General features: G+C 35.9%; 1 long non-coding RNA gene across 1 annotated transcript; it reads right to left on the reverse strand.

The window, feature by feature from the left end:
- Positions 1–2,748: 2,748 nt before the first annotated feature.
- On the reverse strand, positions 2,749–19,873 carry LOC142872871 (uncharacterized). The gene is made up of 2 exons (XR_012920964.1): positions 19,798–19,873; positions 2,749–2,947 (listed from the first exon to the last, which is right to left on the reverse strand). It is a non-coding gene; the product is annotated as an uncharacterized LOC142872871 (long non-coding RNA).
- Positions 19,874–25,322: the final 5,449 nt, after the last annotated feature.

Genomic DNA, 25,322 nt, shown 5'->3' on the forward strand with positions numbered 1-25,322 from the left:
TACTATTGGACAGATAAACTATTTCTGGATTTACAGATTTTTCACAAAATTAATTATAGTATAATCAAGCAAGGATTGCAGACTCACTTGTACACTGGCATTAAATACTTTTGTCCTTTATCATTTTTGTGAAGAAAAAGTTAAACAATAAAAAGGAAAGAAAATGAAAGTGATTCTGTATTAAAATTTGCAGTTAAGTTTTTAACTGAATTAATCAATACTTTTAATGAAAATATAAATGAAATATGGTAGCCAGAAAAGAGGTAAGAAGTCAGAATATTGAAAAGTTTTATTGTAACATTTTGGCACACATCACTGAACTTATTAGTGTGCACATGTAGGTGTGTGTATGTGTACATGAGTGTGTATATATGTGTGTTAGGAGTGGAGAGTAGAAGAGGAAAGTTGGAAGTAGAAAAACATGGAGTAAGATGTCTTTTTATGTATTGAGTAAGAGAGTCTTTCTTGGGTCATGTTTTCTAGATCTTAGTACTTTGTGATTAAGTTTTTAATTGAATTAATCAATATCTTCTCATTCAAGTCATAAGGGTAGGGACAACTTAGAGAACAAATCTCTCTTATATTACACATGCATCAGAAAATATAGTGATTATCTATTGCTCCTCAGGATCCATTTCTTTTCTGAGGGTAGAACCATTATTCTTTTAGGAAACACTTGACCTATCCCTGATTCCAAGCTTGTGGCTTGAATGGGAGATGACCTGTTCTCATAGGCTCATAGCTCAAAGCAGAAATGACCACCTAACATAATCAAGGCCAGTCAGAGCCCTTCTCTGGATTTTTTTACTTTGGACCATAGATAGATAATACTAGTCAATATTTTTTTAGACATATGAGAAGTATTGCTCTGGAATAGCTCGTTACCATGTTTCCAAATACTAGAAAGTCAGTTTGAACCAAAGAAGATAAGACCAAACACACAAACAAAAGCACAAACCATAATGGATCAATTGTCTTTGACATTTGCCCTGCACTTTCTTGGGTTTGATTACATGAGATAGTCTATTATCATTCTAATGTTTTTGTCTTATTTAGGCTTATTCAAGTGGGTTTCTCATACTTGCAATGAGAGTTCGGATGAATACAGTGTAATAGTAGAATGCATGTTATCCATAGTCAGACCAGTTCCACTGCAGCAATACAGTGGTCAGTGCATAATCAGTGTGGTGAATTTAGACAGAGATGCCAGATACTCTAAGCTGTGTGCTCAGAGAGGGGAAAAAACACCTAGATTTATTCAATTAATGGAAAGAAAGCAAAGATGAGATCTTTTAGGGGCAGTATTTCTCAATATGCAACCATCAGAAACCTGCACCCTAATCACTTAGAGTGATTGCTAAAGTACACATTCCTGGGCCACAGTCCAGACCCATGACATCAGAATCTCAGGGTTTAGACAGGGGACGAGGAGAGCTGCATCTTTAAACAACACCCCAGGTGATTCTAATGTGGGTTACAGTTTAAGAGCCACTGCCCTATAGGAATGGTTGTCATTATTAGGATGCTGATAAAATGCTGCTTTGAAAGATAATACATGCACATTAAGGATCCAATTATGTAGAGTGCAGAAAAACAATATAGGAGAAAAATCTAGAGAGTGTTTTCCTATTCCATTGTGATACAATGTGGAAATGGAGAAAGTGCAAATAAAAGAAAAGGGCTTGCTATGGTTTGAATGTGTGTGACACTCCAAAATTTATGTTGAAACTTAAATCGCTAAATATTAAGAGGTATGGCTTTTGAGAGGTGATTGGGTTATGAGGACTCCAGCCTCAGGAACAGATTAGTGTTCTTATAAAAAGGTTGGAGGAAATTAGCTAGGCCCCTTCTTTCCTTTCCTTCCCTTCTGCCATGTGAGGGTACAGCATTCAAGGTGCCACCTTGGAAACAGAGATCAGATACTGAGCCCTCCAGTGCCTTGGCCTTGGCCTTCCAATCTCCAGAACTGTCAGAAATAAATTTCTATTGTTTATAAATCACCCAGATTTAGGTATTTTGTTATAGCAGCACAGACTAAGATAGGGCCTTAGAACTATGTATCAATAATAAAGTACCAGAAGTGGTTTGAATTTTTTTAAGGAGAAAATATTGACCTGGTTTTCTTGTATATGATAAAAAAGATGATTTCTGCATACACTTGCTGCCAGTATACAAATACATTTCATGTCACTGCAAATAGCCAACATATACATGAAAAATGAAAAATCCATTTGAATCAATGAATTGGTAACCTATTGTAAAATAACCACCCCAAAATGCCTGTTCAACTTCCCCTCAACTGTATCAAATAAATTTGTCATTAAAATGGAGATTTCAGCTTTCATTAAGATTGTCCATCTGATTCAAACAAATTTTATCATCTTGAAAATAATCATAATTTTATGGCTTTTACTGATTTGAAGAATCTTAAATCAGAGATACAAATCCATATAATTTTCAAAGAAAAACTATTTATGCCAAGTAAATTTCAAAGTAAATGAATAAAATATCAAATGAAGAGCCATCAGAAATATGATCATTACCTAATGCAGTTCAATTTTGTGTCTACCCAGGAAGCATCTATTTTTACAAGAAATATAGGATTTAATGCCTCTGAGAAGAACAGCCACAATCTAACCATCTTGTCAAATCCATTCCCTGGAACCTCAGGGGTAGCATCTTCCTACCAGTTTCACTGAAGCCACATCAGCCTTTCCTTTTATTCCTCAATCTTCCATTGTCAGACAGTGTTGGTAATTGGTTTTTAATTGGTTCATTTACCCGAATGATTTATACTGCCTCAGGTAGGCACGATTTAATGACACCCATTATAGTGCTTTAGATTATTTCACAAATAGACATGCTGTTGTCCTTCAAGATTGAAGATCCATGCATATGAGTGTTATCATTCATACTTCTCTGATGCAGAAAAAAGTCCAGTGCATGACTAAAAATAACAAAAAAATAAGTGTTTATCGGTGTGAACTCTGTACCAGGCATTTTGCTAAGTGCTTTACATGCATTATCTCATTTAATAGGCATTTTGATAAAAAAATAAAAAAACAGAAATAAACAGAATCAATCACTGTCCACAAGTTGCATTTGTTTTGAATGGAAGGTATTTGTGATTGTTTCTCTTTAATTTCTCAAATGACCAATTCCTTAGCTCAAAATTAAGTCAGTCCACTTTGAGCAGTAATACACTTGGAAAATCACTAGACAGACTAGGTAAGAATCTAGATTAATTCTTGTGAGACCTTAATCTAGTTACTTAACCTTTGGGTTTAGACCAGTTCCCCTGAAAGGACTCTTGTAGTTCTGAAATAATGTGGTTCACTATGTATTCCTATTCCTCACTTTGATTTATTAGCTACTTGGGGTGCTGTCAAATCTTCTATAGTATAACCTATACTTGTATTTCAATGTTCCCTTGAAATATAATTTCTGCCTAAACTGTTTAAAAAGAGTCTACTTATCCTTCAGTTACTTTGAAGTAATATACTGTAACACAAATGTCTCACCCGAGTAAAAATATTTTTCTCAGGAACTACATTGTCTGTGCAACTAAACGTGCAATAAAAAATACCAAGTGCATAGATAGAGTTACAGAAAAACTTAGGAAATGTTCTAACAACAAAGAGACGATATTTTCTTACTTCAGTTAATCATCTGTTCTAAGTAAGTATCCTAGGAACACAATAAGATGTTTTTAAAAATGTTTCTTATAATTAATATGGATCAATACACCATCATGCATGTGAAGTAAGCAGCATAATTGATACTTAGGAATGCATTTGGATTTCATTTATGTAAAGTAATAAATTCAGAATTATGCTTCTGATTAATTGTGGGTACATTTAAAGAGGCGCATTTCAGGATTGGGCTTCATTCATTTGCTTTGCACAGGAATCTCATGACAACACATAATCTTAAACAAACCCAAATATTTTTACAACACTTTTGGATTAAAAATTTTTAGTATTTAGTTTGTACTCACCGTAACTGACAGAGTTTTGTCAAATATTCACCCCACCCCCCAACGTACAATGTCAGGATAGTATTGCATTTTTCTAATTGTTCTGCAGACTGTCCCAAGTTTAGGGAAGCAGATCTAAGATTTTACATAAGTACTACTGCAGGCATATTTAGATGTGATCAGATCTTTACTCCCGCATAACATGTATATGCCTCTATGCTTCACATGAGTTCAACTCAGTCGTATATTAGTGTAATTGGAAGGAAAATAGGGTGGGATGGCGAGGGGATCTTAACTCAGAATGGTATCTTCCCTAAGGGATAGAAAAGTAGTCATTTCAAAGCATCCCTTGAGTCTTTCTGTATCCAGATAATGAGCATGCAAGGTATGAGAGCTTTTTTGACTGGAAAAGATTTACCAATAGTAGATCTTTTATGTACTTGAGACATCTGTGTATGTTTCTCTTTCTTAATCTAGCTTTGTGTAGTTCAATACAGTAGCCAATAACCACTTGTGCCTACTGAACACTTGAAATATGCCTAGCCCAAATTGGTATGAGCTGTAAATGTAAATGCATACCAGATTTTGAAGACATATTTATATAAAATAAATGTAAATTATACCATTAATCATACATTGAAATAATCATTTTTTATATATTGGTTTAAATAAAATGCATTATTAAAAGTACATTTCTTTCTACTCTTTTAAATGTGGCCACTTGAAAAATTAGAGTTACATATGTGGCTCAAATTATGTTTCTTTTGGGCAATGCTGATGTAGAGTCAGGCCACATTGTCTTTGACAGTTATTTCTGTCATTGGGATGTGGGTATGATGAATTGTTACATGCCAAATGATGAGGACTAATACAGAGCTTTGAGGTTACTCAGACCTGGAGTGGTTAAGGCTTTCCTGGACTGTCCCATTGAAGCCCTCCCTTGCATTCTACCATAATTAACTCCATGCCCTTCTCCACCTTCAGGCATCATGGTATCATTCTTAGAGTTAATAATTTAGACATTGGAAAAATGCACTACACAACACATCTAACACTATGTGCAAGCATAGGTCTCAACCTTTACAACTGTCAGTTCAATTAATCTTTCCAACAATTTTATGAAGTTATAATCCTCATTTTACAGATGAGGAAACTGAGGTACAGCAAAGCTAATAAATTTGCCCAAAATCACAGAGCTAGTAAAATGTAAAATTGAAGCAGTCTGGCCTTTGAGTCTGAACAAATACTTTTTGCAATTCAAAAGAAAATGTTTTTTTTACCAGTCAGATGAAATTGGTTCAAACTGTTGTCAAACTTTGTTAAGAAAACCAAAACCCTTGAAATCTCTCTTCTTTTTCTGTCATTTTCACCAACCAATGTCCCAGAGATTCTCCCACCCAAACTGCTGGACTCTTCTCCATTCTAGTACTCCCAGGCCTCTGCCTTCCTCCCAGAAATTTCAAAATTCTTACTACATTATGCACAACAATTTAACATCTTTGGCCCCACTGGATGGTGTCTTTGCCTTCCCACACATGTCCTGATGCTTGTCTTTCCACAACCAAATGAGAAAAAGGAGAAAAAAAAATGTAGGGGGACCCTTAGGAGATGGCAACATGTATAGATATTTGTGAATTTAAGTGACATTTTGTTTCTCACCATTACACTAATAAGAACTTTGTGTGAGGAATATCATCATTATGCAGAGTAGCAACAGAGTCACAGATCATAAATAACAGTTAGAAGGTCACACAGCCATCCGGGAGCAGAAACAGCAGTACTGCCAGGCACAGGTTGCGTAGCTCATGACGCTAGCTGTGCCTCATAAACATACATATGTGAGGGTCTGCTTTTGGTTGCTCTGTCCTGGGACTTGGCCTCTACAAGAGCTCATTTATCGATCAATTTCAGTGGCCATAGCTCCGCTTACCATACAGTATTGCCATACTGCCACTGTGGATTGCAAGGATGCCTAGACCACCCTTCTTGACGGCAGAGCATTGTGTTGTCCAGTAATGTTGGGAACACCCCTCACCCCACACCTAAGTCATTCTCTTTCTTCAAGTTCTGAAAAGGAATCTATAGTCATGTTTTACTGTGAGCACAAATGATGCCTTTGGTCAAAAACCTATGTAGCTTAGAAAACAAAACAGAACAAAACTCCTCAATCTGTAATTAATATCACCACGTAGATAAAGGGAAGATGAAGGTCAGGGAGTGCTATTTTTCTGCCTGCTAAATAAGGAAATAATAAATGCTTTCTGGACATGGAAAGATGAAAAAATTGAGACTATTAGAATAGAAATTATTAGTGGATCAAAAATAGTTAAAAGAAATGTGAGTGTTCAGAACTTGACTGGAGAGCAAACTAATCAGCCAATGAAACCCTTTTGAGTTAATAATGGATGTCTCATCTCAACTTGAAACAAATCTGTCTGCTCTATTGGAAACATATAATATCAAAGGAGAGGAAAGCTGTCCCATAAAGGCATGGTAGCATTTGAACATCAGTTTGACAGGTAGTGTAATTTTCTTACTAAGGACCGTGAATATCATATTGAAGCCTACTACAGAAATACTACTCAAATTCTCTAGCATAAGTCATCTGAATAGGAAAAGTTTCAGCACAAGTCAGAGGAGATATAAGGAAAAAGGCTGAGGCTGATGAATTTCACTTATGACCAAAAAACCATGACCTTGACTTATTTCCATTTAATACTAATCTATTATCTCTAAACCAGGAACAAGTGAAACTGAAATCAGTCAGAGGCTGGAGTTATTTCTGCTCCAGATTTACTCTAAGTAGTGCTATGTCATCCGAATACATTTGTATGCAAGTGACAAGAGTCAGAGAATGTTCAGTTCTGATCTGTGCCTTTTCTACTATTTTAAGTACCAGGGAAAGATGATAGTGGAACACCCGTGTTTCCAGCACATAGCAAGTGGCATGCTTGTAGAAGATGAGAAAAACATTTTATTAATCTTATTCCAGTGTTAGCTTCATAATAGATTCAGAAGGTAGCTTTTTATTATCTACATAGAAAAAAACTTGAGAAGTGTCAACCTAATATTTCAATTGTTTTAAAATATGCTTTTCTGTAGATATTCCAGAAATGTGTTACTGTGCAGAGTGTGGGGAAGCTTCAACTAGTTATGCATCATATTTCAATGTGATTTACCAGAATAGGAGAAACATAATGTAAACTTTGATGACATCCCAATCCTCCAGTGGTCTCTGGATTCAGGTTTGGTTACAGCTCCCAAGTCATCAGCTAAATTTCTTTAAATAGTTTATGAATGGCTTTCAAATCTTGGGTGAAACTCTATTCGGGTAGGACAAACATCTAAATGTATTAAATGGAACTATAAACCATTGTCTACTTTCATATACATTTAGGTAGACTTTGCTGGTTCACAAGTAGAAGCAAAGTCACAGCAGTGGGCTATTGGTTGTTTATTAAACACAGTGTTTGTTTTATTTTCTAAGAATCAATATTTTAAACTTAGGTTTCATATTCAAATCTGCATTTCCACCTTCTCTTAAAAATTTTAAAGATATGACAACACAGGACACAGAGTTCCTAATTATAATAATTTGCAGAATCTGAGTATGTGAGATGTCCTTGAATCTCCATCCAATTCCTCACAGCCCCACACTCCCCATCCAGACAATTGCCCAGTGTCACTAATTTTAGAGACTTGACAAGCATAAGAATTTCATGTTGTGACCTTGATGTAGAGAGGTCATGCAATTCATGGTAATTCCTCAACTAAGAGCAAAACTGATAAAGTATAAACTTTATGAATGGATTCCCTGCTCTTACTGCAGAAAACCACAGTTTTGAAGATTGATACAAATCTTGAGTTGATAGTTTCCCACTTTCACAGGGTCCAGTAATGTTTTTACTTTGTCTAGAAAACCCTCTTTCACAGTTCTAGAGAAGCCTACTCCCAAAATGAACCCTATTCTTTCATTCCCTTCTCCCATGAGCTCATCTTTAAGGAGAAAATAAAGATCATCGCGGAAGAACTCACTCGATTTACCATCTTCCTGCTGCTACACACTCCTTTTTCACTTTCACTTTACAGCTCTGTGAAGACTGGGCAACACTGCAAAGACTTTTTTTAGCTTCTAACTTCTCATCAGGCACTTAAGGCTATCGTACCTATCTCCTAATAGCACAATTGTTAAACTAGGTGGTGTAAATAAGCACAGTGATTGGCAAAGAAATGTGCTTTCCTTCAAGGTGCCACTTAATTCCTCTGTGCCTGTCTCCTGTCTCCCTAGACTCTTCCTAGTGTTTTCCTCCTAATCTACCTTGTTTAATCTGTCGCCTCCTTGAACTCCTGAAATACTGGCGCTCCATTGAATTATGTGTTTGGACCTTTTCTAAAGTCATTCCACATATTTTTGTAAGTGTATCCCAAGAATTCCCCAAGAATTCTAACCCACTTTCTGTATGCTGATGTCCCCATGTCTATACATCAAACTTCCTTTTTCATGCCTTGGCCGTAAGACCAGCATGCTCCCATGCATCGTCCATTCTATCGCTGAAGAAACATTCCTCAAGGCAAAATTAATCTGTTAAAAAATATATTTTGGCTTTGTGCTAAATTACATGGCTGATGCCAAATTCTTTAGATCACCATACAGAGGTCGTTACAATAGATGTGCAACCATTTCCCGCTTCATCTCCTACCCTACTGCTACCACACACACTGTGCTTCTGCCACACTGAGTTTCTTACCCTTTCCCAGCCCATTCACAAGTCTGTGCTTTTCACATGCTGTTCTTTCTTTTTGGTATATAATTTCTCTCCCTGCACCCTGATGTGAATGTTCTCCTTCTTTCTTTAAGGTCTAGGTTAGAATGTACCTCACTATGGAACCTTCCTTGTCACCACAATTAATGTAGTTGCTCAGGTCTCTGGGTTTTCAAGGTAATTCTCAGTTTTATTTACATTACCCTATTCTCTCTTACATTCAAAATAAATAGACCCATGTGCTAGATTTTGAGATTCCTTAAGGGCAGGGATAATGTTTAATATGTGAATTTTGAACACCTAGTGCTGTACCTATTGTATACTAAGATAGAAGTAGTTACTATTCTGTTCCACAAACATTTATTTTCTCCTGACTTTACTGTGTTAATCCTCTTAATACCCACAACAGCCATATGGGTTAGGAATTATTAATAAAAGTAGAGAAAAATGAGGTTTACTGAAATTATTAGGTTAAAACTTGTAAACCGTAGACTTGGAATATTAATCTTCAAAGTCCATATTTTATCAAATATACACTCTATAGTTTCTTTAATAAATAAATGTTCAGTTAGTGAATGATTCATTAGACAAATATAAGGTGTCCAATAAATCTTTGCCAATTTTCAGATAGTTAACTATTAGAATAGTATGCAGTATAATACTCTTAAAAATTTTGCGATATTTTAGCATTAGTCCATCATTGTATCTAATTAAATTCATTTTCCTTTATTCTCCCAAATTAAAAAACAATGTCTCATACATTACTTTCCAAAAATAATCTGGTTTACCTATGGAACAACATATTTCACCTTATTTCTTCAAAAGCATGCAGTTTTATAATTACATGTCTTAATATACTATGAAACAAAATGTAAAATAAGCCAGTTTTAAAATTAATGCCAACTAGTGAAAAGGTTTCTGTTTATAATTCTATGTGTTTTTTAAGGTTATTGTTATCAGTATAATTTAAGTTCCAATTATTTTATTGTAAATCTCATCATTCAAAATCCAAGCGATTATTAACAATTGAAGATTACTTTTAACAAGAAAAGCTCCATTATTGTACTAAATAGTATCAAATCAGTTTTGGTAATCACTTCATATTTCACATGTTTACAAGTACATTCCTTTTTTAGCTGCATTATAAAATGCTAATAATGATATCATTAATTAGTAATACATATTCATTGAAATTTACTGACTTAAAGACTTATCTAGCTTCATATTTATTTTGTCCTTTGGGATACATATTCCAGATCTAACATTACATCCAGCTATAGATAGTGAGAATAAAAACAGACCTATGCGATATCTAGCTAGCCCAATGCTTTTATGACAAAGAAAATGAGGAGCAGAAAGTACACACATCCTTTGTTCAACATGACCTGGCCAGGAGGCTGACCAAGGACTAGAACTCAGTCTTTAGACTCCTTATCCAGTAAATATTTTTTTCTATTAAAATTAAAATCTGTCTATTTTCAATAATGGAAAGATAGAAAAAATATTTGATAAAGGCAGTTCACTCTACCCCAGATAAGGAATCTGTTTCCCTTTCTAAGATTATTTGTTAGCTTTTACTACCCTAATATCCAATATATACCTACAAATCAATTTCTTTAGTCAAATTTGCTTCAGCAATTAGTTTTATTAGTTACATGACTAAATCCCTGCTTAACAAGAGTGACTAGTCAATTCATGTTTCAATAATATTCAGAAATATCTTATTCTTCATTCTGTTGATTTTTTGCTGAACTGATTGCAGTTCTGAATGAAGCCACAGTCAATTGTTTAGGGTATCATAATGAACTCATGACAATGTCTTTCACATGACAACAAATGACCACTTGAACTCAATTTTCATCTTTCTCCTAAATAACTCTGGCATCATGTTTCCAAAGAGGACAGTGTGTTCTGAGTTTCCTTCACTCCCTTCTGGAAGTCATCAAGAGGAAGGAAAGTTGGTGGTGTTTGCAGCCTGGGAACTCAGGCATTGAGGAGACAGAGGGAAGGTAATAATAGCTCACAGGAAAAGGTAAACAGACAGAGAAAAGACACGAAGAATGGGAGAGAAAAAGTAAGAAAAGAGAATTTGGTGAATGGAAAGTACAATTATATAATTTTTATAAAAATTTCACTTGGTTGTGCTGCTTTTCTCCAAACCTTAGAAAAAAATTGAACAACTAGAATAAAATGTGCTCCTATTTAAATGTTGATTTCATCAAATCTCTGTTAAGAGTGGCTATCATATGAAGGAGTCCACGCCAAAACAAAGCTATGTGTTACAGAAACTAAACATATAGCTTCCAGCTAGTGATTTATTGCTCAAAAATGTCCAGGAACTGTTCTCAGTGAGTAGTCAATTCTCTGTGCTCCTCTAAGGCACCTCAGCTTCCCCACTTTATTTCAAATGCTCACTTCTCTGGGGACTATGTGACAAGTGAGTTTGGGGTGGATGAGAAGTGATTTGGCTACCTCTAAAGATTATTTTCTCTGGTGCATCCAAATTGTCTAAAATAATTTTTTTCCTAAGAAATAGATTTGGGTTATTTTATCCAGAGGAGAAAATTCTGAAAAAGAAAAAAGAGAAGGGAAAGAAAAAAAGCACATGTCAAAAGATAAAATAGTGCAGCAGAAGGATTCATTGCCTAGGTAACTTTTTTCCTCCCTCATTTTACTTTGCGATAAGTTCTCAATGGACTGATTCATTTAAGCTATGATTTTTATTCATATTTTTAAGCTGTTGGGCCTGATGTTGAAATCTCCCTTGTCACCAGTTAGACTTACTAGTTTTAATGATTTGGGTTTTAAATGAAGGTCATTATATAATATCCTGTATTGCATGCAGATTATAAAGTTCCTGCCGGCTTTGCCTTTTAATTAAATTATTCTTTCAAGTGGAATATAGGAGCAGAAAAGTCCATCTTCTTTTTATATTGAAGAGGCTCGATAGCCAAACTTTCCTGTTTTATTACTAATGAACACTTAAAATAATGTTCTTGAATAAATGCTGATTGCGTCTGAAAGAATTATTTGTTTAATACATCTTTGTTCCCACCCAATTCAAACACCCATATTCTACAGATAATGTCATCCAACATATGGTTTACATGGATCATACTCTGTCTTACCCTTGATTTTAGACATCTCTGACACACAACTAAGCAAATAAACAACAACAACAACAACAAAAAACCCAAGAGAGATAGATAGAGTTGTGGAGATGTGGCAGCTTAGGATAGAAACACACAGCTTGACAGTGAATCTTTTGATTGACACTCCAGAGGGGTGAGTAACCAGAAGTCTGAGGAAGAAGACAAGGAGACTGGTTTACTGGAGGGAGCAGAATAATGGGAGAAGCTTTCTGAGGAAAGGCCCTTTGCTCTGGGCAGGAAGACTTGTACGTTCCGTCCAGCAGTGGAGCTCTCTGAGACGGGTATCCACTATGAGGGGAGAAGAGCACAGAGTCACTGACTGGTTGGAAGGAGAGCCTGAAGCTCCGTTCCTGGGTCAGAATCTGCCAGCTGACATGCTAGGGTGCAGAGAGCCAACGGTGGCAGCCAACTTGACAGGGGCAGGGCGTATTTCTGGGCAATGGCAACAATGGTCCCAGCCCAGATTGGTTTATGATTGTTAAGGTCACCTCAGCTGACTGGGAGATCAAAAAATCATTTATGAGTTAGAGAAAAATGACAATTCTCACGTTGGAAAATGAACACAAAAAGCTAAACAGGTAATCATAATACCAGGAACAATCCATCCAGGAAGTCACATTTCACAGCCACGGAGTTAAAAACCCATCAGAAATAGACTCATCATCTTAGACCCTTCGAGCTGAATTGGCCTTGACGGAAGGCTAAACAAAGCATTAGAAAAGTGCATTTCTGGGGGATAGAAAGTACACAGGGAAGTCCAGTCTTTGTTCGTTCTTATCTATTGCCACCTTGAACTGTGTCATAAATCTTGACCAGAATTGTCAGTAAATGACATCTGAGTGCCTTTAAAAATTTCCATTTCTGAAGGTTAGTACTCTAACCTAGCTGGATGGTCTCTTCTATCTGGAATAATAAACAGTTGTTGGGTGGCATTTATAAGTCAGTGGTCTGATTGGACTATCAACTTGCAAAGTCCTTGCAACCCTTTTAACTAATATTATCTGCTAAACCTGAGGATTGACAATCTGAGCTTCAGTCTTGAAGACGCATACTTCTGCATCCATTTGATGACAAATGATGCAGGGCCCCTTGTTTATTTGCTTGCTCTGAAATTTGATCCTATTTTTCGGCACTCCTTTCTAGGTCTGATATAGAACTAATTGTTGGCAGATGTGGAAAGTATTTTGAGCCAAGATATAGTATTTGTTTGCACTGTCTGGTTTTTCAGCCTTAACCAATACCAGGTCATAGCAGCTGGTTTTTATCAAATCTCTGTATACTATAGACCATCCACCTGACAAAACAAGGTTTGCTCACATGACCTTCATTTGAAAGCCTTAAAATGCAGAAATTCCACCAAAATAACAGAGAAATTTTATTGAAAAATTATAATAAAATAATTAAAAAGTTAATAGTAATAATAAAATTATAATAAAATATAACATAATGAATTGGCTTAATTTGTGTTTATTTACATGACTATCATAGTATACAGGTAAAATATGTCTTTTCAAATCGTATTCATTAAGATTTATGGTCTTAACATATCATAAATTTTAATTTTAGTCTAAAAATTATATTAAACCCTGAGGCTTTATGTAGGCATCCCTCACAAAACAAAGCTTACCAACTACTTTTTATCCCTAGTGAAAAAGAGTGATCTCACACCAAAACAGCAGAAGTTGGATCCAGCACACTAATTTTGTATTAACATTCCTTTCTTTACTGACAGGGCCTTCATTTTCCCCTTACATGCCAGAATCAGTATAATGAATTATTTTCATGACCTTCCCCATTGTTTTAAATAAATAAAAGATTAGCATTTCAGCCTCCCTGTTTACATTAAACTACAAATTTCATAAGCCACAGTAGTGTTTGTGTTTTCAACTTTCATGCATTTTTTTCCCATGGGTGCATGAGTTCATTTAATTTGTTTCAACTACCCCCCAAAATATTTTAAGAGCACTGCACTGTGGAGAACTATTTATTTGAAGTAGCTGTGGATAATTTGCAAACTCTATGATGATACAGTGGTCTTTACTAATGAAACAGAAAGGCTTTTATTCCATAGTCTACCTGACACTGCAGGAAATAAAGTCTCAAAGAGACCTAAGCTTTTATTAAAATGATTTTAGTTTTGGATTATATCTGCTCCTTGGGTTGTAATGCATCTCATATGATGTGATTCAAAGGCAATTTTACCGGTTTTTGTACCATCTATGCAGTTATGAGATATTTTCCAGGGCTGTAGGATGGAAGTTGTCTAAATCTGAAAGCCTTACTAAACAATATATGTTTTTGAAAAGCTATATGGTTAGAAAAGCACAAAGGGAAGAATATTCCACCTTCAGTTTTAAAAAATTTTGAAAATAAATTTATTTGAGAAAGTTTAAAATACCTTACAAGACCAAAATAAGGTCACCACAAAATAAGACAACTTCCTATTTGTTCAATGAGATCATCCAATTAAAGATTTTTTCAGTCAAATCGAATATATAAACACTTAAAGATGTAGATGATATAGTCAAATATCTACTTATAATATTTTAAATAATTGCCTTAGTTACACACACTTAGAATATTATATAAAGTAATAGAAAATATTGCTTTTTTCCACTCTTTAATGAAAACTTTTATTCAATTGTTTCATATAGGTGTTTGATCTCAGTCTCTTAGTTATCAACAGAGAAACTTTTAAAGTTATTTAACACATTTTTCCAGAGAATATAATTTTTATTTTCACCTACGGTTGTTTGCGATACAGCACATTTTTTATTCTTTTTATGAACTATCCGTGGACAGTATATCCCAAGAGAGAGGAACCTATTAGCTTAACATTAGGACACATTTTCCATTGTTGTTTTGATCTCCAAACCATAAAGTACTGCATCATTTTTAAGTGATATTTAATAGGATTATTTATAACCAAATCCAACACCTATTGAGAAGTAAAGCTCAATTTCTGTTTCTGCTTTTGTAAAAATCCCATCGGTTAACCTCTAGGGTCATGCAAAGCAAGCATTGATTTCAACACTAATAAAATGACTTGTCAAATGGAACATTGATGTTCGAAATAAGTTAACTGGGAGAGCACCTATAACATGAGCTATTTTGAAAGGGCTGAAATGTAAAGCAACTAATTCTTTGCTTTTGAAAGATAATGGGGAGACAGGAACCTCTTCTTATATTCAGGCATGCGCAGTGCATTCTTCCTCCAAATTATTTAATTATCCAAGTGTTACTTTAAATTCCTAATCACCAAGACAATTTACTTCAACTTCTGTTTAAATATGTAACTATTTGGTAAATAGGTAATACATTCCTGTGTCCAAAATTTAAAGGTATTGAAAATATACAATAAAGCTCCCTTTTATCTCATCTGCCCCTTATCACAGTCCCCTGTCCTGAAAGCAGTCAATGTTAGCAATGTTTGTGGATCTTCCCAATGATATTTTATGAATCTATGAATATTATAGCTTAATGGTATGGCTCATATATCATTATATACTATTAACTATAATTAAATAATAGAAACTTAAACAGCTATTTATCTTTTTATTTTCTTTCTAAAAAAATATAAATAAAATTTGAAACACTTGATTTTCTAATATTTTTTCTGCTGTGAATATTATTTTAACTCCGTGCTACACACTAATATTTTTATATATGTCTTATTCATATTGGTTGAGTCAATGAATAAATTTAAACCAGAAGTTGATCAGTTATCTGTCATCATATAGAAACTGTTTATAAGAGTTTATTTGAAGATATTTCTCTAATTTAAATGGTCTATGTGTGTTGAGAAAGTGAAAAAAGCAAGTAAGTATGCTGTTCGGGTGTTGAACAAATAACCAATTAAATTACCTATTCTTTCTTTATACAGATAGTGTAATAACAATACCATTTCAAAACATGTACACTTTGAAATCAGATCTTCTTCTTATTACAAGAGTAATACATCTTTGCTGCAGATATTTTAAGAAGCACTGACATGAGCAAAGAAAATAGAAACCCCATATAACCCCATGCAACATATACACTGGTGAGTGGTGAGTGAATGAATATTGTGGTATGCCTCTAGTCCTCCACTGTTTGCTGGGTTGACAGAGGTTTTGGTCCTGCTTCTTGTGCTCTAAGTAAATGCTACATCAATATCTTTAACAACTGCAGTGTAACCTCTGATTTGCAAGCTTCACTCCCACATGCCATGATTCTTCCTTAATTCTCAGCAACAAAGACTTACACGTGAAGGTCAAACTGCCGCCTTTTTTGCCGTGTACCAACTCTACCTTGGAGCTCTTTCTCACTAGTAAGAGAGAGCTGAGCGTGTGTCCAGAATATCCAAATCACTGTGGGCTGCATCTTTCCTACTGATCTAGGACCAAAGCTGACTGGTCCTCCTGACCTAGTGAGTCCCTGGTTTTAATTCCATTCCAGTTGTCTGCTGGGGCTGTCACTTCTTCAGCTGGCCCTTGGGTCCTTGCTAGTTCCTTAAAGTTCTGGGTTTGGACCCTACTTCTGAAATCCTTTATGTAACCTTGGATGAGTTTCTTTGTTTTATGACTCATTCACTCACCTAATGCTGAGACATCTTGCCACTGCCTAGAAACCACATTTCCTTGCCTTGCCAACTGATCTTACGCTGACAAGACTTTTTGATATTACCCCATTTTGGATTGAATTTTTGTGTCTTAATTTTTACTTGTGGTTTGCACTGTCCCAACCTTCTGTGTCTGCTGGATTTCCCCAATGTCTAGTTTTAAGACCCTCAGCCAACTTCCCTTTGAATGGGAGCTTCTAAGAAGCATGGTAGCCATGGTAATAAAAAATACCAGTAAGTATCATGGTCCCTGCTTATGTATTCACTGCCATGACCCATAGACACCTACACTACTCAGGCATGGAATGCAATCTATCATAGAATTTAAACACAGCTTATGTACATCCCAGTTAGTCTGTTTTTTCTAATGCTGAAAGCTAATGACTCCAATTTTTGGCTTACTGTGGAGTATTCCTATATGGTGCAAATGTTACACTCTCTGGTGCTATACCCTGAGGGACAATTCCAGAGTTTGCGAATTTAGTCCCCAAGGATTCTGGTTTATAGAGGAAGTAGAATGACCTCTCAAGACAGAAGCATAAAACTCCTGGACTGAGGAATACTCATTATGGGTCTCTGTAAGATCATAATGGACAAATTCAAGAGGACAGTTGAGAGGCTGCTAAAGGAATTCCTCAACAATCTTGCTAAAGATGACATTAGGCACAGAGCCTCCATATAGTTAGTCCATCGGGAACTGTCATAGCCTTTTCTCTAACCCTGATCCATTACATTTATTCTTTTCTTTTGTTTAGGTACCCTCATCAGTCAGACCAACATTCCTATTCTGTTTGTTCTAGGCCTGACCTTATATTTTACTGCTTTCAGATAAATTCAGCTTACTACTTCTTCTTTTGTAAGTAGCCTCTGCCTAGCCATTCATAGCTAGAAATGTATTTTCTGCCTTCATCTGGTTGCATGGCTAAGTCTTAACCTAATTTATTGTTTCTGATTGTATGATTGTAACACCTGCATACTCCTGCATCAAGTCTGACTTGGCCAAAACTTCCTGGGCATTCAGGGTACAAGAATGCCTTAATAGTCCTGGCTGTCTATATTGGAGGAAAAATAAAACTTTGTCAAAAATATTAGTCTTTTTCTTTTAAAACTACCATTTTGTTCAAATGATTCCTTAGTTTAAGTTGTTCCAAATTAATAATTCTCTTAGTCAACCATATTAATGTTAATGCAGCAGGAGCCAAAGCTGCCAGAATATGAAATAGTTATGTGAAACTAAGTTCTTCAGAAAAATCAGATATTTTGATTGTTTTTCATAAATATGTAGAGAGAGTGAGACTCGGGCTTTAAAAAAAAATAAAATGTAGAGATGTTTTCATGGCAATCAATAGAAATTAAGAATTCTCAACCCTTTTATTTTTTTTCTCTTCTTTGATGAAATTCTGTTAGGTTGGAAGTTCCACTATGAATAAGAAGACATTCTGAGCATTCAGAGGACTGACCTACTAGATAATTTTTTCCTTTGCTGTTTGGTCCAGGGTCCATAAAAAATTGATGTTCTCTTCTCAGGTAACATGCTTATTTTTATCTACATGAAACTCATTGATCTCCTTCCAATTTGGTGTTAGCCTCTTCATTCCACTATCATTCCCGAGGTAACGAATGATATTTTCATAGGCATGGCTAGTAATCAATATAGACAAGCTCCGCTCATTGATCTGAGGAAGACCTTTGATCTGGAAAATCACCAATTATGGCTATTTAAAGTAGATTCAATTGGATTAGAAAGAACAAAAATGAACTAGTATCTACAATATTCTTCATAGTTTTAAAACCTAGGAAGACACAAAGTTAAATATAAGCCCTCTTTAAAGAATAAGGGTTAATTTTCATTCTTTCAATTTTAAATGAAGAGTTTCTTGCACATTCTACTTTATCTTTGAATTTTTTATGGCTGTGTAATGTGATATTCTTATAAGGGACATCCCAGGTACAAAGTAATTGACGATTTTCAGTGAGTTTCTGACAACCTTCAAATCCTAATTAATAAAAATAGATTCAGCTTAAATATTGATATGCTAAGCATTAGTCTTATTTTAACTGAAAAAGGTGGACTCCTGGTACCAGCAAATTAAGTCTTTAATAGTATGCAGGCTACCTGGTTGATTGATCGATTACATTTTCTAGTGGAATTTCTAGTTACTGTTATTTTCAGGCTATGACCAAATTTGAATTAGAAATGAGGACGTGGATTGTTTCTTGCCTTCATGAGATGAATTATTCTCCAGAGTACAATCTATATTGTTTAATGTACAATAGTCTATACTGCTTCCAAAGGCCATGAATCATGAAACATACTGAAGGAAAAGAGGTAGAGAGCTCAACTGTGCTTTTTCCTCTATCTGTTCTCTATATCCAGGGAGTCCTGAATTCTGGTGGAGAGCCATAGTCCTAAAAGGCTGCTTAATTTGTGGTTAACAGCATAGGTTATGGAAAAAGGAATCTGGATTCAGATTCTAGCTCTATAATTTGCTAGCTGCATGAATTGAAAGAATATTTTTCTAGTTTCTTTGTATATAACAATAATAATAATACCTATCTCATAAGTGAAAGAAATTAGTACTTCATAACAATGACAATAACTTAGTAATTCTTATTTGTTCAACATTACTATCTGATAAGTAATGTTCTAAACACTTTTAATTATTTCTAAGCATAGCAACCCTGTGAATTAGGTACTCTTTTTCTCTCCATTTTATAGATGGGGCAACCACCACAGAGGGGCTAAAGTTATCTGTTAAAAGCTACAAGCTGGTAAATGATTGCATAAGTACTAAAATATAAATAATCTCATTTCAGAGCTTGCCCTCCTAACCACTGCAAGATTCATGCACAAAATTGCCTTGCATAGAAACTAGCACACAGTAAGCTCTCCATAAATGATATTGAATGTTAACAAATATAAATAATATAAATATTATATAACAAATATAAATAATAAATAAGTTCCACAAATTCTAGGAACTACTCCAATTTTTTGATGTAAAGAAAAATATCATATCAAGCCTTAAAACAATAGCTTATTTCTTCTGTGCAAGGTTTAGAGCCCTACAGAAAAGTCCACAGGCTTTTCTCCTTTCAGTGCTTACTGTGTCCCAACCTGTGAAGTAGATTTTCAGCCCTTGGATGCTCCTATGCGCCTTCCATCAGTATCCATTTCTTCCTTTCTGGCTTCTTTTCCCCCTAAATATTACCTTCTTTCCCTCTTCTGCCATTGGTGAGACAGCAGATAATTTTCAGAAAGTGTTAGAGGATATAGGTTTGTTTTTATCCTCAGCATTCATTCACCTTGTTGGAAAAACCTTGACCAAACTTCCTTCTTAGAGGATGTCCTCTCACCCTCTCCTAGTCTTTGGGCTGCGCTGGTGGGGTTGACTTCCCTTCAAGCTCCAGGGGTTAGCATGTGACATCACAAAGCGGCCACATTGCCTGGGCCAGTGAGGAGTTCAGGAATAGGTACGTGACCCAATCACAGCCAATGAGATTTTCCTGTAATACCGGAAATAAATCAATTTGTTTTTCTTTTATGTTGGCCTTGAAGTTGTGCAGATATAAAATGTGGAGCTGCTTTGTCACTGTGTGACCCTCAGACATACGCCTTCCTGAGACTGGAGTCAACACAGAAGGAGAGTAGATACTTTGGGTCCTGTCGGTGTCATTTAAGGCACTGCCTCAAGCTGTGCTTCCAGCCAGTTCGCCTATAGACGTTTCCATCATGTGATACAATAAGTTCTTTTGCTTAAGCCAGTTGGGTTAAGGTTTCTTTTAATGACAACCGAAAGAGTTTTAATTGAGACAGTTTCTTTATGCTCAAAAAGAATATTTTTTAATACTCAAAAATTGAAGTTATAACATTGGTCTATCAGTAGTGGATTTGGGTAGTTTTGATCAGTACAAGCTGGAGTCCTATAGGCTAATTGTGTAGGTAGTGATAATAGGTAATAAAATTATTGATTCCTTCCTTCACTATACTTTTAACCAGAACCCTCTCAAGAATTTCTTCATATCAATAAGCAGTCCTAAGGGCTTCTGCATAGCTTCTAGCTGTGGTTCCCCTGGGGTTCAAGGAGTAGTGAAAGCAGCACACTTTTATCCTTGGAGATTTTATATCCTGCTCATTCCCAGGGCTGACACTTGCAAGATAGTATCTTTCAAGTATATTAAATGTTCCTCTTGATGCTACAGGCCACCCATTATCTAGAAAACTTCATGCCTTTAAGCTAAGACAGTTTTCTTCCTGGCTATATTCCCTGGGCCTAGGGTACAGGATGATTTAGAAAATCTGCAGCTACTTTAGGACATAGGCAGATGGAGAAAAACAATAAAGTCAAGAGTCCAATAATAGAGGATCAAAGACCCCGGCCTTGTTAGTCACACTGAAGAGAAAAGAAAAGCATACAAAATGTGACAATGATGTTTTTTGCACATGGCAAAATGTCAGGATTCTGCCAGAGCTGTTTGTTGTCACCCTTTCAAAGGCCCTCTCAGTATCTCACCCCTGCTCCTGTCCCTGTGCCGACCCCACTTATCAGAGCACTATCTCTGGTCTCCCTAACATATGAAATTTACATTGTATTGCCAAATATATGCCCAACAGTAACCTTCAAGAACATAGGCAATTTACTAACTATAAAGGGAAACCTCAGCCGTCTGGGCAGATAGAGAAGCTACATAATGACCTAAAGTCATTATATAGGGAGATAATCAAAAGTAAGATGGAAATTATATATAGACACGGTGAAAAACTGCTTCACACCTGGGGAATGCTGAGCAAAAAGGGCCAACCCCTGAGAGACTGGTTCCCAAATAGTGCTTTCTATAAGCAATATGCAATTATAATAGATTCTTTTAAGTTAAGGTTAAGATTGGGGTTAGGGTTAGTGTTATTCTTTCTAAATCTCAGATGTGTGGCTCTTTTTAGTAGCATACTCAAACATTTCAGCTTGCTGCACAATTTCCTTCCCAATTATGGTCTAAGCTACTTTGTCAGCATCATGAATATTTTCTTCCACATACCTTTCTGCCTTGCCAACGTGTTTTTGTCACTTCTCCATGTCATGCACTTACAAAGCTCCAAGACTTCACCTGCTATGCCAAGCACAACTGGTGATCTTCACAGTTATAACTTCCTGCATCCTTGTTAGCAGAACCCTGGTTCACTCAGGAACCAGAAAGGGAGATGTTTCAGCGGAGGCTATGCCTTCTCAAGCCCCAGGGCATCAATTATCCTAAACCAATCATTGCAATTCCCTTCCTTTCATCAATGATGGATTTAGAAATGGGAATATAATTCTGACCACTGTAACAAGAGAAGAGGATTCTCATGGAGTTTCTAAGTTATTTTGGTTTTTAAAAAGAGACACAGAAGGAGACATGTGCTTTCTTCCTTCCAGTCATTGAATGTGTTGTACAAGTACATGATGCTTGGAGATATTTAACCATCCTGCCACCATGAAAAAAGTCAATCAAAGGCTAAAAGACAACTTACTGAAGATTTCACAAGGAAGAGATGGGGAGAAACTAGGTTCCTGCTGACAGCACTGGGTTAATAAATTATCACCTTGGAGCTGCTCAATCACTGGATTTTTGATTCTGTGAGTGCAGCGGACATTGGTCTTTCCTTGTGATTATTCAACAATTTCATACTTTTTCTATGCTAGGACATTCTCCTCCTTATTAGGTAGAGCCAGTCATACATTATAAAAGCCAAAACTGCTAGATGCTCAGTTTCCCATTTTCTCTTGCAGCTTGGGCGTGGGAATGCAAGCTAGACTGCCCCAGACTTTTAACAGGAGTCAGTGCCATGAAGTAACAAGAACAATGAGAAAGCACTTCAAGTGGAGACATTTCTACATTCACCTTCCAGAGGCAGCTGAGTAGCACTGCTAGAAGCATTATCCCAGGTTTAGCGTCAGTGGTGCCACTGGTGAAAGATATGCTGTCCATGCTCAGGGGTGATGACAATGGTGTCTTCATGAGACTGGCTTTATGAGATGGTTGCAGTTTTGTCCTTGGCTATATAGAACCTCCAAACCTGTTTTTCTGATTATCCTAGAGATTTTGAGAACTATCCATTTGAGACTTTTTTTTTTCCCCTCAAGTCCACTAGAGTTGATTTCTATTACTCACAACTAAGAACCTTGAGTGATACAGATAATAAAGTTTAATTTTTTTAAATTTTTTGTATTGTCAAGAAATTGGCATTCTATTTTTTGAAGCTTAAAGAATTCTTACAGATGTACACATTCTGTTCCTTTGGTGTAGGATTCCCCTTTCTATCCTTGTCAACATAACAAAGGGGCTAGTTGTACAAAATATTGGGTCTGTTGCAAGTATATTTAAGAAATGCTATTTAAATAAACAAAGTTAAATGGATTTTCATACTACAGGCCTTTTCAGACATAAAATTCCTTAGGAAGATACCTCATTGAAAAATGGCATATCATCCTTGTAAGCTCAACAAGTCAGTGTTTCTTCCAGAGTTAGAAGGGTGGCTGTTTCTTTGGTTAAGTACTAGAAGAGGCTATCACCTGTGAGCAGTATAATACACATTTTTTAAAAATTGATCACATTCAGCAGAGCAAGATCACAAGGTTTCAATATGAGAAGTTCCAAAACTGAAGATCTAAAAGAAATTAATTTCGATCTTTTATATGCTGTATCTGGGGCACATGTTCATTGACTTTGAGTGATGGGCAGAATCAGCTGTATTATGTAAAGTGTTTCTCTCTATTTCTCTTTGTACCTCTCTCTTCATCCTTCCTTTTTCTCTCCTTAAAACACCATCACATGACAGTGAATAATGACTATCCATGTGGGGCAGAAGTATAACAAATTCTCTTGGTGTTATTTTAATCAAAGACCTTTTGGCATGACAATCTAAATGTGGAAAGAGGATGTGGGGTCTATACTGTGTGACTACCTCAGCAGCAGGTGGTCTTTCTCTCCATCAGAGGAAACAAAAGGGAAAATCTGGCCCCCATAATTCCATTGCAGCCTTACCTATAACAAATCTATTGAATGTTTTTTCTTTTTAATGCTAGGTGCTTGAGGCTTTATATATTATAAATACCAGAAGTTTCTTGGGATATAGGCACCTGTGGAGGGAAAAAGAGGACGCCTGGAAAAATGGTGAATTGGGAGGCTTGGCAGTCCTGATGTTAAAACTCTCTTATTTCACTATCTTGCCTTGAATCAGAAATAGTCTACAAATGGTCTCATCTATGAAGTGTGTCAGTGTAATTTTATTCTATACTTAGTTATTTATTTTTTTAAGGCATAATCTTGCTCTGTCACCCAGGCTAGAGTGTAGTGGTGTCATCATAGCATACTGCAACCTCAAACTCCTGGGCTCAAGCAATTCTCCTGCCTCAGCCTCCTGAGTAGCAGGCACGACAGGTGCGGGCCACCACGACTGGCTAAATTTTCTGTTTTTAGTAGTGATGGGATCTCCTGCCTGCTGAGTCTGGTCTCGAATTTCAGACCTCAAGTGATCCTCCCACCTCAGCCTCCCAGAGTGCCAGGTGTGAGGCACCACGCCGAGCAAGTTCTGATTTTTTAGTGCTTTTTTTGCTTTTACTTTTTGGAGGTAATGATGCTTTTTTTACTCAGCATTTATTCAGAGCCAGAAATCCCAAATTTATCAACTAATATCTCAAAAAGCATAAATCTCTAGTATCTACAAGGCACATGCTGTTGAAGTTACCAAGAATCATTAGACAGAATTCAGAATTTCTGTATGAGAAACAAACTTTCTACTTTTGGTAGCAAAAAAAAAAAGTGATTATTAATTTCTCCACACAGATGGTTACCAGGTTTACATAAGTGATGGTATCTTATACAGTGATTCTAATATATTTCTTGACACCATGCAAGGGTTATTTATTATAACCTTCTTTCACAGTCTTATCTAACTAAGACTAAATGCTCCTGGTTATAACATGTCTTTAATGAGTTCTTTTATTTTATTCTAATTTTGAGACAGTGCTCTCCCTGACTTAACCTAGGGCTAAAATTGAGTATCAAAATCCCATTGTGGTTTCTGGTTCATCAGAAAACACACTGAGCTCCCCCAAAAGGCTTATTTCTCTACTTTTATAACAGAGAAGTGAGTCAATCCAGGAAAAGTAATGCTTGCTGGTCTCTTTTAATTATTAGAATGCAGAGCTTAGGTTTGACAATGACATTGTGAGGCTGATAGAACACTAAAGGTCTAAGGGTGAGGATTTGCTGCACAGGGAAAAAGACAACATTTGCAATGCTCTTCACACTTTTGATCCACTGCTCTTTTTCCTTGACTCACAATTTGAGCTCAGACTCTTCTTGCTAATAGTACATGCTTTCCTGACACAGAGGTGCTCTATTTGTCTTATCCTAGTCTTTTTTCGATATTATGATGCAAAGTAGCTCTGGTCATGTGGCTTAGAAGTCATGTGGCATAGTCACCACTTTCTGAAGCTTTTATTTGGTATTTTCTGACAAAAGATGGCACAAAAGAGCCACTCCATAACTCGGCTAACTTTTTCTCTCCTTCATTGGATTCAGCTCATTGTACTGCAAAAATGATCTCGTAAAATATATTTCTCCAAATTCAGAACAATGCATTTCTTGCATATGGAGAACTCCTTTTGAAATCTATAGGAGTCTTACATCTATAAAATGAACAATGCTTGGGACACCTTGCCCCTATTTTTTCTCTTTACAGATTATTGCAATTTCAAAGTGATGCCCATAGTTGTAAATTAGGAAACTTAGTCATCTTTGCAGGAGAACTATAATTTCTTCCTAAATGTTTGTTGTAGTTATTAATATAG

The sequence above is a fragment of the Microcebus murinus genome, chromosome 9, assembly GCF_040939455.1.
Source record: "Microcebus murinus isolate Inina chromosome 9, M.murinus_Inina_mat1.0, whole genome shotgun sequence".
Lineage (NCBI taxonomy): Eukaryota > Metazoa > Chordata > Mammalia > Primates > Cheirogaleidae > Microcebus > Microcebus murinus.